Source organism: Erpetoichthys calabaricus, chromosome 6 (genome assembly GCF_900747795.2).
Source record: "Erpetoichthys calabaricus chromosome 6, fErpCal1.3, whole genome shotgun sequence".
Lineage (NCBI taxonomy): Eukaryota > Metazoa > Chordata > Cladistia > Polypteriformes > Polypteridae > Erpetoichthys > Erpetoichthys calabaricus.
The window spans coordinates 101,844,636-101,856,561 of NC_041399.2; the positions used below are offsets into that span (position 1 = coordinate 101,844,636).

At 40.9% G+C, this 11,926-nt stretch overlaps 1 non-coding gene across 1 annotated transcript; it reads left to right on the forward strand.

The window, feature by feature from the left end:
• The first annotated feature begins 1,273 nt into the window (after positions 1 to 1,273).
• On the forward strand, positions 1,274 to 1,346 carry trnar-ucg (transfer RNA arginine (anticodon UCG)). The gene has a single exon. It is a non-coding gene; the product is annotated as a tRNA-Arg (tRNA).
• The last annotated feature ends 10,580 nt before the right edge of the window (positions 1,347 to 11,926 follow it).

Consider the following 11,926-nt stretch of genomic DNA (forward strand, 5'->3'; position numbering starts at 1 on the left):
CACAAGCCTGGACTTCATCCTGGGTTGGGGGTTGGGGGTTGAGGCGTTTTCCGGTGACAGTGCTACTGAAAGACTCAGGCTGCCAGCCCTAGTCATTGCATTCAACAGTTAACCACTTGGTGGTAACCATTTACTTGGCTTAGGAGCTAGGTGGTTTTCTTGTGGCCCAGTGGCCTAATGGACAAGACATCAGCCGCTGGAGATTGTGGGTTCTAGTCCCACGTGGGTCGTTTGTGGCTAAAAAAAGTGGTCCGCTTCTGCATGTTTCCTTTCAACGGACTTATGAGAATCCAAAATAGACATTTAAGATTTAGTGCAAAGGAAACTGACCCATTTAAAGAAAAAAAAATAAGAACTTTGTTGCAGGCTGTTCTTTGGATACATTTGCTACACTCCAATTTCTGAAGGGAAAAACAAACTTGGGGAATTTCAGCCCTTTTTAATGGCTTTTTTCATCCTCCTTAAGGCAGGCTTACTGGAGGTGAGTCTAAGCATGTCCATCTGTCATCTTGTATGTTTCTTATTATAAAACAGTGTGAAAGAAGTCTTTCTGATGATGGTGAAAACTCTTGTACGATCGGGCAGAGGTTGATAAATCAACGATGCTATCCCTCTCTCCACTTGTGAGAATGGTATATATTAATTGAGATCTATCTCAAGATACAAGAGGAAAGATTAAAATTGAATAAAAACATTTTCTGTGACCAAAAAAGTAACAACTTCTAAAGTAGGCAACAACGGTGGCAAGGTTTAAGGTACTACAAGGAAGAAACTTGTAAACGGTTTATTGAGGGACATTTACATTTTATGGGTAGAAATTAATATCCTGAACACCTCTGTATCCATCTACAAGTATAATATAGTCATTAGGATTTTCAAGTGATTTTGGTATGAAAAAATACATTCAAAATAATGTTGCTGCAGAATCAGAGAAAGTTACAGGAAAAGTTTGTTAGAATGTAGCCAGAATAGCTGTGGATGTTCTCTTTGTCATTGTATCCTAGGTGTATGGGTCCAGTGGCTATTATTTCAGGCCAAAAGTCAATATGGTAAAACGTTACCTCTGATGGATCTCACAAAGGACAATTTGTGAGAAATGCAAAAAATGAAAATTTACTCATCAGACCTATCTCCAGTGGTGAGTGTTTACATTTGTACTTTTCATTTTCCTTTCTTACTCTAAGAACAATTGTGAGAAACTGCAAAGAAGAGGGGACCTGATGGCTGAATGAGTTATATTAACATACCAATCAGTGAGCTTTTTCTTTGTTGTGACCCAGTGGCCTAATGGATAAGGCATCAGTCTTCGGAGCTGAGGATTGTGGGTTCGAGTCCCATCTGAGTCAATGAAAGTTGTGTTTTGAAAACACTCTCGAAGCAAAAAATATCACTCGATAATTTAGTGTTCACTCAAAGGCAAACTCCTCTGAGACGTGCTTGAGAAAGCTATGTACGCCTTGGCGGGTTAAAGAATGAAAGAAGAAGAGCACAGTGCTTCATAAATTCTTCTTATTAAAAATGTATTACTAGGTAAAATGAAGTTTCACAACCTGTCTATGAAGCAACAAATGTTTTAAGGTTGTCTTCAGATATTTTACAATTAATATCTGCAATTTTAGTAAATCTCAAATTGAGAAATAGAAGTATAATGACTGCATTATCTGAAATTGAGTATATTGATTATTTTGTAAAAATATATTCAAAAATGTTTTTTTCTTTGTAGTAATGTTTACCCTATAGATAGTTGCTATACTGAATAAAGATAGTTTGATATCATGTTCGGTCTTGGTGTTTTTCCTACTAGTTTTACTGTTTTATAGATACTGCTTTGTACTATTTCTTCATGAACTGTCTTCAGTCGTCCTTCATCCTTAATATACATTTGCTTTCACACAGTTGATAAGCTTTTCAGTTTCCTAGTAAATCTCCCTGTATTCCCTAAACTTCATTTAATGCTCTACTTGTGTTTCCATTTTCAGTAGACTTTCACTCTAATGTTCAATATTTATTACTTTCTAAGCTATTTACTACTCTTCCCTGGCTTTTTATTTAACCAATGTTTATAAATATGTACCTTTCTTAGGATCATATCCATTTTTTCCATTCGCCTTCAAATATGTTCATATTGCATTTTATTTCATGATGTAAGCTCACTGTACTTTTAGTTGCAATTTTCAATATATTTTATCTCTTAAGTCTCCCATTTTTCTTATATTCCAGGTCCTGATCCTGACACGTTTCTTCCTGGATCACACCAGATGGAGGGCTTTCTTCCTCTGCTGTTGTACACACATTTATAGTTTCTCTGAAGAGCCTTTTTACTGTCAGCAATAGATCACTTCCTTAAATTTCTTATGTCTTTTATTTTTGAAAAATTGGTGAGACACTGTAGCTTCCATTTCCTGTACTTTGAAATGAAAACCCATGTTTCTACTTCTGCTTGAGTGATTCCAAGAATGAAATCTAACACCCAATAACAGATACTGTTGTTAATTTATGGAAATATTTCTTACTTTGATTTGCTCCAAGTCTAAATTGAAATTGCCCTTAAAATAAAAACAAGGAGTGTATATCTCCTGTATTTGAACCTTCAACTTCCCCATTGTGTTCTGGATATTTGCCCTGGTGCAAGTGAGGCAGCACTTAGTGCTTACACATTTTCATTGTGCGTAGTCAATTAAGATGCAAGTCAAGGGAAACTTTACTTCACCAGGCATTGAATACTAATGCATTATCCCATTTTATGAACTTGCTTATTGCAATACAAAATTGGCCAGCTTTAATATTATTTCATTCTTAATTATTAAAATGTTACATATACATCCATATTTACAATCTGAAGGAGCCTATTAAGAATCAATAATTGTTAAGGAAACTTTGTAGTAAGATGTGCCCCAAGAAACAGTAAAAACTGAGAAATGAAAGCACTGAGAAAAGTAGTGAAAAAATCTTTCCCTAGGGCCAGGTAAATGTGTGGAAACCAAGAGAGAACAAGGCAGAGAGCCAAATGAGTTAACCCAATACACAAACTATTAAACAAAGTCAAAAAAACAGACAGAGATATCCTACCACTAATGTCTACTTGAAAGTGCCTTTCAGCTTTTTGTAACACTAATACAAAGGAGACAGAGATTCTGAATGGAAAAGACAGCTGAATCATCTTAAACTGACAGGATGTGATGTTGTAATATGTCATGTTAGCTCCGTGACATTTGACTGGCAACAGGCATAGCAACTGTAAACAATATGGTGGGAGCTTTGAAAACAACACAAAATGGTGGTATCCACACAAGGATCCAAAAATAAAATGATGCTGAGTTGAAATCCCCATATAAACATAAAAAAATTAATAACATCAAATACAAAGACTCTAAAAATCAAAACTCCTACATAAACAAAGTCACATTATAGCAGAAATAAATTTACCTTAACATTTTATAGGAGGATAGTTAAAGTACCCAGAGAAAAACTTATACACTCAAAGTAAGAACACATAGGCTCCACATTGACTTCTGGGTGTTTTGTGTTATTCAGACATGCAGGTGAGAATTACATTGTGCTCTGTGGCCAGTGACAGTCCTGCTACTACTGCCAAAACTACTAGTCCTACTACTGCTACCACTACTGCTACTACTACTATTGCATTATAAATTCACCATTAGAGTCTCACAGTTGAAAGCCCCCCTTATTAGAATGACCCAAGAGTTGTAGGAGACTCACCACTGTCAATATCTAGATAGTGTACCAAAGCCATTAAGAAGGCTAACAGAATGTTATATACTGTACAGTAGTACGATGTGGAAAGTACAAATCAAAGGAGATTATGCTGAATGTTTATAACGCAATAGTGTGGCCACAACTGGAGCACTGTGTGCAGCATTGGTCTCCAAGTTATAAAAGAGGCATAGCAGTGCTAGAAAACTCCTGAGTAAAGTGACTAGGCTGATTCCAGGACTACAACATATGAGTTAGGATGAAAGATTAAGAGTTAAACCATTTCAGTTTAAGCAAATGGAGATGGTGAAGTGACATATTTGAAATTTTTTAAATTACAAAAGCAGTTAGTACAGTGGACCTGGCAGGTACTTTTAAAATGGATTCATCAGGAACCCAGGGACACAGTTAGAAACTTGTCAAGGGTAAATTTCAGACAAATGTTGGGAAGTTTTTTTTCAAGCAGAGAACCATATACATATGGAATAAATTACCAAGAAGAATGGTAGACAGTAGGCGATCACAAAGTGAGCCGATCTTCGTGGTGGAAGATGGACGCCAGCGGAGCAGAGCCGGGTCCGTAGAAGGTGAAAGGGGCGAACGCATAGCCGATTAGCCATGTGGTCGCGGGAAGGTAAACAGAGAGCCCTTAAAGTGGCGACAGGACAGAAGCAGGCAGGCAGACAAAACGATTCAATCAACAAGGTTTATGAAAAAATAACATGAAATAACTATATACATACAATAAATAAAAATCAAACAATAATCCAAGGTTTATGAATAAATAACATCCAATAACTATATATATACAATGAATACAAAAGGCAGTTTTTTGCAATAAAAAATAATAAAAAAAAAAATTAATCTACAGATTAAATAAATAAATAAATTTTAAATTTTAAATAAAATGATAAATTAAAAACAAAATCCTTTAATGGCAATCCCCCCCGGCACGATTTTGCTTTTCTCTTCTTTTCCTCCAGCCGATCCTGGACAGTTTTGCTGGCTGAGGTGGAGCAAAAGGTTTCCCTCCCAAAGCAGCTGTGGCCAAACTCTTTCATTTTAGGATAGCCTCAGCACTGGAAAACAAAGGCCTCCCACCACCTTCTTCCTTTGTTTGAGAGGGATACCTTGCTGTCGCGCCAGCTCCTCTGCCTCCTGCTTCTTCCTCCGCTGCCAGGCAGCGGTGCGGATACTGAAGGTTGTGCCGGTGGAGGCGGAGGAACGGGAGTGGCTGGGTGGCAGGTGGTTCATGTGGCACGGGGGGGGGGTGCCCGATGCGACGATGGGTGGTGCCACCTCCACGGGGCCCCGAGCTCACTGTGTCGCCTGACCAGACAGCTTAGGTGGGTCACAGTATTCAAAACCTTGTTCAGTGGTCTGGTTGGGGCACGTGGGTCGTGGGCATACGGCAGGGGCGGACTCTGAAGCAAGAGCCAAGCTGCTTGGCAATGGCACGGTCATCTCCAGAGCCCGCCGTACCAGCTCCCTGGTGCAAGCATAGTGCCTACAGGGACACAAAGCAAAGGAAGTCAGGGTGGGAGGGAGGAGAGGGGCATGGTGGACCCCACTTGTCCAGTGTGTACTTACCATTGTGCCAGGGTGCGCTGATTGAGGGGGAATAGCTGGATGCGTGTCTGGGCCATGAGTACCGGGTTTGTAAGTACATTCTCCTGAATGCAGATATAATAACGGATGACTGCTGCCCAGCAGTTCACCCTCACGCCGCAGATGGTGGTTCCTTCGGGGTCAATCCTGGACAGCTCTATACAAACGGCCTCCACAAGGCGGCTGATGTTTGGCATCTGTACGCCTTGGCTGACCATGCACCTACAAAATTCGGGGGGTGGGTTTGAGAGAGAGGGAGGAGAGAGAGAGAGTCAGTCCTGCCATCGATATCTGATCAAAAGGAAAGAGGCCACGCCAAAGAGGTTGAGCACCTACTGTTGCAAGCTCTCCACTCCTGGTATGACACTGGTCTGCGAGTGCTTGCGTCGGAACCTTCCCTTCATCAGTCTTTCCTGGTGGCGTGACGGGAAGTGGACAGGGGCCTTTTCACCCTCTGGCAATCGTTCCCAGAAGGCGACGATCTCCGCCACTTGCTGCTGCGTCACGTAGGCATGGTGACACAGCTGCAAGAGACTGCAGGCCAGGTGGACCCCGTGCTCATAACCCGGGTCAGTGTCAGGTCCAAAGCTATTCTGTTGGGGGAAGAGAGTGGAAGTGAGAAAGGGAAGTACTCATCAGATATTCCACAGGTATATCACGACTTGTCGGGAGAGACTTACCGGCTCGTGGCACACTTTTTGAATGGCCTCATTTCTAGGGGAGGTCTCCTGGTCGGCTGGTCCAGACTGTGAGGCGCCGATGGCAGGGTGCAACTGGGACGTGTCAGAAAAGAATGGTTTCGAAGTGGGTGGGGTGAAGTCCTCCTCTAGGCCGAAGAGGGTGTGGTCGAGATGCTCCATTACCGACCCCTCGTCCTCTTGGAAGCCCTCATCGACAATATCGTCGTCGTCGTCTGTGTCCATCCCATCCGGAGCGTCGGGCTGCCCATCACTTCCTCCAGCACTCGACCGGTCTGTGAAAATAGGTGCTGGATGCCAATGAGCTCACCTGTGAAAAAGAGGGAACTGGTTTAAAATGTAAAGGAGGGAGGGAGGGAGACAGACAGACAGACAGACATATAAGACAAGACAAGACAAGGGTTGGAAGGGCTTGGGAAACACAAGTTCGCTCATCTGATTGAGGGAGTGCTGGAGTTGGCCACTGTAGCAGACAATATCACAGTCTGCTGCCTCCACTGCCTGTGCCACACGGTCCTCATTCCAGGAGATAGGCCTGAAAGTGGGACACGCTGGCTGAAGTGCCTGAAAGACACAGTGAGAGAGACAGAGAGAAATATACAATGCCACCCACTCCCTCGCACAACACAGGTCACAAAGAACAGGTTTCTGGGCACCCTTACCAGGTATGAAGCAGTTCAGATGCAGGTGGAACGACACCAACGAAGTTGAACCTCTCGCACACCTGAACACCGGCAGCGTGATCCCCCCTTTGACCAGCTGCCTGGTCTGCATGTACAGGTGCACATCGGGTGGGTCCTGGATGCAGTGGAAGTGGCGCCTCTGAGTCTTCCAAATGTCCTGGATCTTGTCACAGTCCAAATTTCCCATTGGGATTAATAAAGTATCTATCTATCTATCTATCTATCTATCTATCTATCTATCTATCTATCTATCTATCTATCTATCTATCTATCTATCTATCTATCTATCTATCTATCTATCTATCTATCTATCTATCTATCTATCTATCTAAAAGCGGGATATCCATGGTGTCAGTGACGTCCCCGAAGGCCTCCAGCATCTCGTCAATGAGCCGGCTGGTCCCCTCCGCCCCACGCGTGCGGCGGTGGTGGGCCAGCTCCTTTAACAGGATGTTTCCAAAGCCAGAGCCTCGGGGACCCTTCCCCGCCTCACCAGCCTTGGCCTGTTGCAACCGGACGACGTCTCCCTGGTCCTACTCAAAAATACAGAATGAGAGACGTGCCATAAAGCTGTGGTGACACTCGCTGCGAAGCATCGCATCAGGTGCCACATGTCGAGCCACACCACTAGCTGATCCCACTGGTGGAATAACAGGGACACCTTGGATGGCCCCCCGTGGGAACAGCAGTCTCGGTCCACATACAGGACCAGAGGCAGGGACACACTGGCATCATGGTATCGCTGCATCAGCCCTGTGGCCATGGGGTGCAGGCCAGCGCCCTCAGCTGCAGTGACCACCAGAGAAAGTTACAGTTCCACTCCAAAGTTTTACAACACCTCTCTTTTTCTTCAAATTTAACCAGCTGGAATGCAACGAGCGACCTGAAACAGATCCGCAGGAAACTGGCAGACATTTACATTTAAAGTTTAGGTTACCAAAAACTGAAATTAAAAGAAATTTCAGAATATTACAAATTGGCCTTCAGGGAACAACTAATAAGTTACAACCTACATATAGTCTGCACCAAGCGACGTGGGCTCCAACAGAGATAAAATAAAGAGTAACTGAGCATGCAAAAAGGAAAAAAATGAACAAGGGTACAACAGGATGATAAACCGCCACCTTTGAACAAATTCTATATGCACCAAGCTCAATATTCCAAAAAGGTTTTTTTTTTAATTAACCTTTGTGTTATTTAACCTATGAATACTTACATGTCAACCCTGCAGGTGATGTTGGGTCTATTAAAACAACGCAATCAACCAGTATGTCAATTAAAGAAAGAAACCTTTGTTTTAAGAGGAACACTGCTACTACAAACAAAGACTAACGTAGGAACACTAGTGGCAGCCATGGTAAGGGATACCAGAAACAGTTAATTCTGAAAGAGTAAGGGGACACAGACACAAAATAAATAAATAAATAAATAGAATGGTTAGTAATACTAGACCTGACTTTTTTAAGGCCTTCAATAATATTACAACTACCTTATTACACTGCAATTTGCTATTGTTAGCATTATTATTATTAACAAACATAATTATAATGCAATTCTGTCCAGACTACAGATATTTATATTACTGAAACCAATTTGCTAAAAAGAAAAAAGAATACTTTCGTTAATATGTACAAAACAAAAAAATTCTCATTAGATTAAATGACACCTGTTTTATTTCACTTCACTATAATCCTTGTATAGTAGTAGCACTAATAGTTATATTACTTATTATACTACTATCGTTATGTAGTCGCTAAAAAGAAAAAAAACACTTTCATTAATATGCACATAAGAAAATAAAATTAATTACATTAAACTACAAGTTTTATTTCACTTCACTATAATTCTTGTGTACTAATAGTAGCAGCAATAGTACTATATTAATAGTACCAGCTGGCCCACTTTAAGATAAAACTTGGAACATGACATCGCCGCTTTTAGGCGGGGAGGCAGGTCTTTCAGAACAAAAAATAGAACACATTTCATTTAGCCAGTCAAAATTTACAAAACTATCAGAATAAGAACACCTCGACCAATTAGAACACAGGCGTTTCCATGGCGAGCCAATCGCTGTACAGGGCTGCTTGTCAATTACCTGAGAAAATAGAACAAAATAAGAACAGAATTAGAACCGAAGATTGGGACTCAGAAGGCGGTCTTGGGACATTGAAAACTCCTCCTGATGTTATTTTGGGAAATTAGATGGATAGAATTTTTGAGCTTTGTTAGGCTGAATTGCTGAAAATAAATTCTAATCTTCTAATGTACTGCCTCTACCACAACTAGTGGGTGCTGCATTCAAACCCAAGACACAACTACATGAAAAGGCTGGGGCACTACCCTGGTAGCTCTGTATAATTGAAGGTTTGCACAAAAACAAAAGCATGAAACAAGTGGAGGAAATGTCTTTCTAGATGCGAGTTCAAAGCTGAACTGATTCAAAGATAGCCGAAGTGCCTGTTATATTTCTTCCAGAAAAGGACAGGTCTAGGAGGGCAGACAACAGAAGTGACGTCAGAGGTGGAATAGCTGTCACTCCTCTGTTCTGCAGAGGGAGGAGGAGAGAAGGCATTAGCAAACAGCGCTAACCCCTGGTTCGGAGGGTAACAACCCATCATTAGAGTCCTTAAGCTGTCTCAGAAGTGCATGCACATGACAATGCATAAAGCAACAGTGCTAACCATGGCACCACTGTGACACTATTATACACGTATTTGTATCTCTATTTCACATATGAAAATCAAGTTACCTTTATTAGTATCCTGTTTAACGTGTTTTCAGCATTTACGCTGAAAATAAATGGTGATCAGTATCTCTCTCTTTTTTTTTTGCATCAGCCTGTATAAACTAACAATTTCTAAGTGCCTTCACATTTAATCTGTGCATGCAGAATATAAACTCCACTATATTAGGTACAGATTAATCCAAGTAGAATTTTAAAATGCTGCAACTATCATTTCAGACTGATTGTAGGAATGGGTGATTGCCAGACATGAAGTGGTCATCAAGACTACTAGGATAATTTCCTGTTGGCTGCTCCCTCTTTCTTTCTCTCTCTCTGTGGGCTATGGACTGGGAAAGTGAGACAGACGTTACATGAGAGGCCCATGCTGCATTGTAAGTGCATGTCTTTTGCACCCTAGCTGTTCTAATCAAAGCAAACACAGGTGGAGTCCCATTGTACTGAAATTCATGGGATCATAAAAATATTTCGTTATAGAGGAAATTTCATTATAAAGAATATGGGGAAAAATTGTGTACTATTGTGACCGGGGTCACCAGTGATTCGCCATCTGTAACAACAATGGTGCAAGGACAGCTCCATAGCTGGTCTGCTGTGTTTGGTAAACAGTAAACAACGGACAAAGCAATTCGTTGTCCTCAGCTTTATCAGACTTACCGTGTAACTTGCCTGTTTCACGATGTTTAGAATATTTAACACTAAGCTTTGACCTGCTCTTCCTCACATTCTCCTTGTCTACCACAACGTTAATTCTGAGCTGCCGGTGTTCTTCTAATCTGATGATGGAAGCTAAAGCAGGATTATAGCTCTTATCTTGTGTGCTTGAGTGCTGAAGTAACAACTTCTTTGTTTGAGTGAAGTCTTGAAACTGTACCCACCTTCTCTCTGCAGAAGTAAAGTACCTGTATTTTCTTTGGAAACCTGGACTCACCTTTCTGTCTGCATGTTTCCCAAGACTCAGCAAAAGAGTAGGTGTAGCATTAAGTATTCTTTCATTGCAGTATTATCTTCAGTGTCAATTTTTGGTTGAAAAAACTTTGATATACTGAAATTTACAGTGTGTTAAAATGAAATATGTTAAACATGTTGTGTGAATGTTTATCCAGGCCAACAACAAGTATTCATTATTCTGAAAATTTAGTTACTCGTTTTTCACTATAATGGGATTTGACTTGTATAAAAATGAGAAGAGAGTTGGAATACACACAGTACTTCCTTTTTTAAACAGGTGGGGTTACTTTAAATTCAGGTTTATCATCCTGCATACACCCTCAAATCATGCTTCCTTGCTAACCCTTCAGAGACAGTGTTATAATTAAATTGGGTAAAATACAGGTAGCAGATTAAGCCCAGAGGAGAATGTACAGTATACTTTTTGAAAGTCAGACAGGAAATCAATCTATATATTAAGATATTGGTTAATTTTTTCTTTCATAATACAGATGCTTCACATTTTAAAAACTGTAAAGTTGTGTAGTGAAATAGAGACTATTATTATTATAGTGGGACTGTATACTTAATGCTTTTCCCTGAAGAAATTACTGAAGTGAACTTTTCCTAGAGTTAATGGGTTTTGAAAATGTATAAATATAGTGATGGTGCAAATGCAGCATACTCTCTATTCATGTGTGTAGACAGGAATGTTCCTAAAAACTTTAATTGCAAGAATCACTTATGTTACCCCTTCCTTTCATTTTCTGTTGTGCTGACATAAAACATGGTAACAAACACCTTAACAGATGATATGGTGTTTGAGTTTAATATTGTAATGCTGCTTATTGGTAATATACTGTACAATGTATATACTGAATAACAAAACAACATATCTAAAAGAGTGCTTTCTCATAGTTTCCCATTATTTTAGCTCTTCCCCCAAACCCACCAATTTGTGCTTTGTTGGACCAGGAAAATCAAGTTAAGAACCACTGAAATAAAGGCAAGCACATAAATGACTCCTATTTTACAGTTTTTAATTCCTTTAAAATACCATGGCATTTTCTTTGCCCGCTTAATCTCAAGCAGTGTCATGGCAGGGTGGAGCTTAAGCCAGCAAGCAAAGGGTACAAAACAGGAACAGTTTCTGGACAGGGTGTGTAACAAGGTGCTATATAAGCACCCGACCCGACACATATTCACACTGGAGACACGTATAAAATAAAAAGACTTTTATTTTTCTACACCTGTGGGGCACATCTTCCCCGTAATCTCCACAAGCACAACACAGTCCCAAGTGTAAAATAAGCACCACCAAAAACACACCACACACTTTCTTTTTTCTCTTCCACCACCACTCCTCCTCCAAGCTTTGTCCTCCTCCTCCCGACTCTGGCCAATGAGTGGAGGTTGCTGGCTCCTTTTATTAGGTACCCGGAAGTGCTCCAGGTGCTTGATTGCCGACATCCGGCTGCACTTCCAGGTGTGGTGAAACTAGTGCCCAAAAGGTGCTAGCAGCTCCTGCTGCCGCACCCCCTGACGGAGCC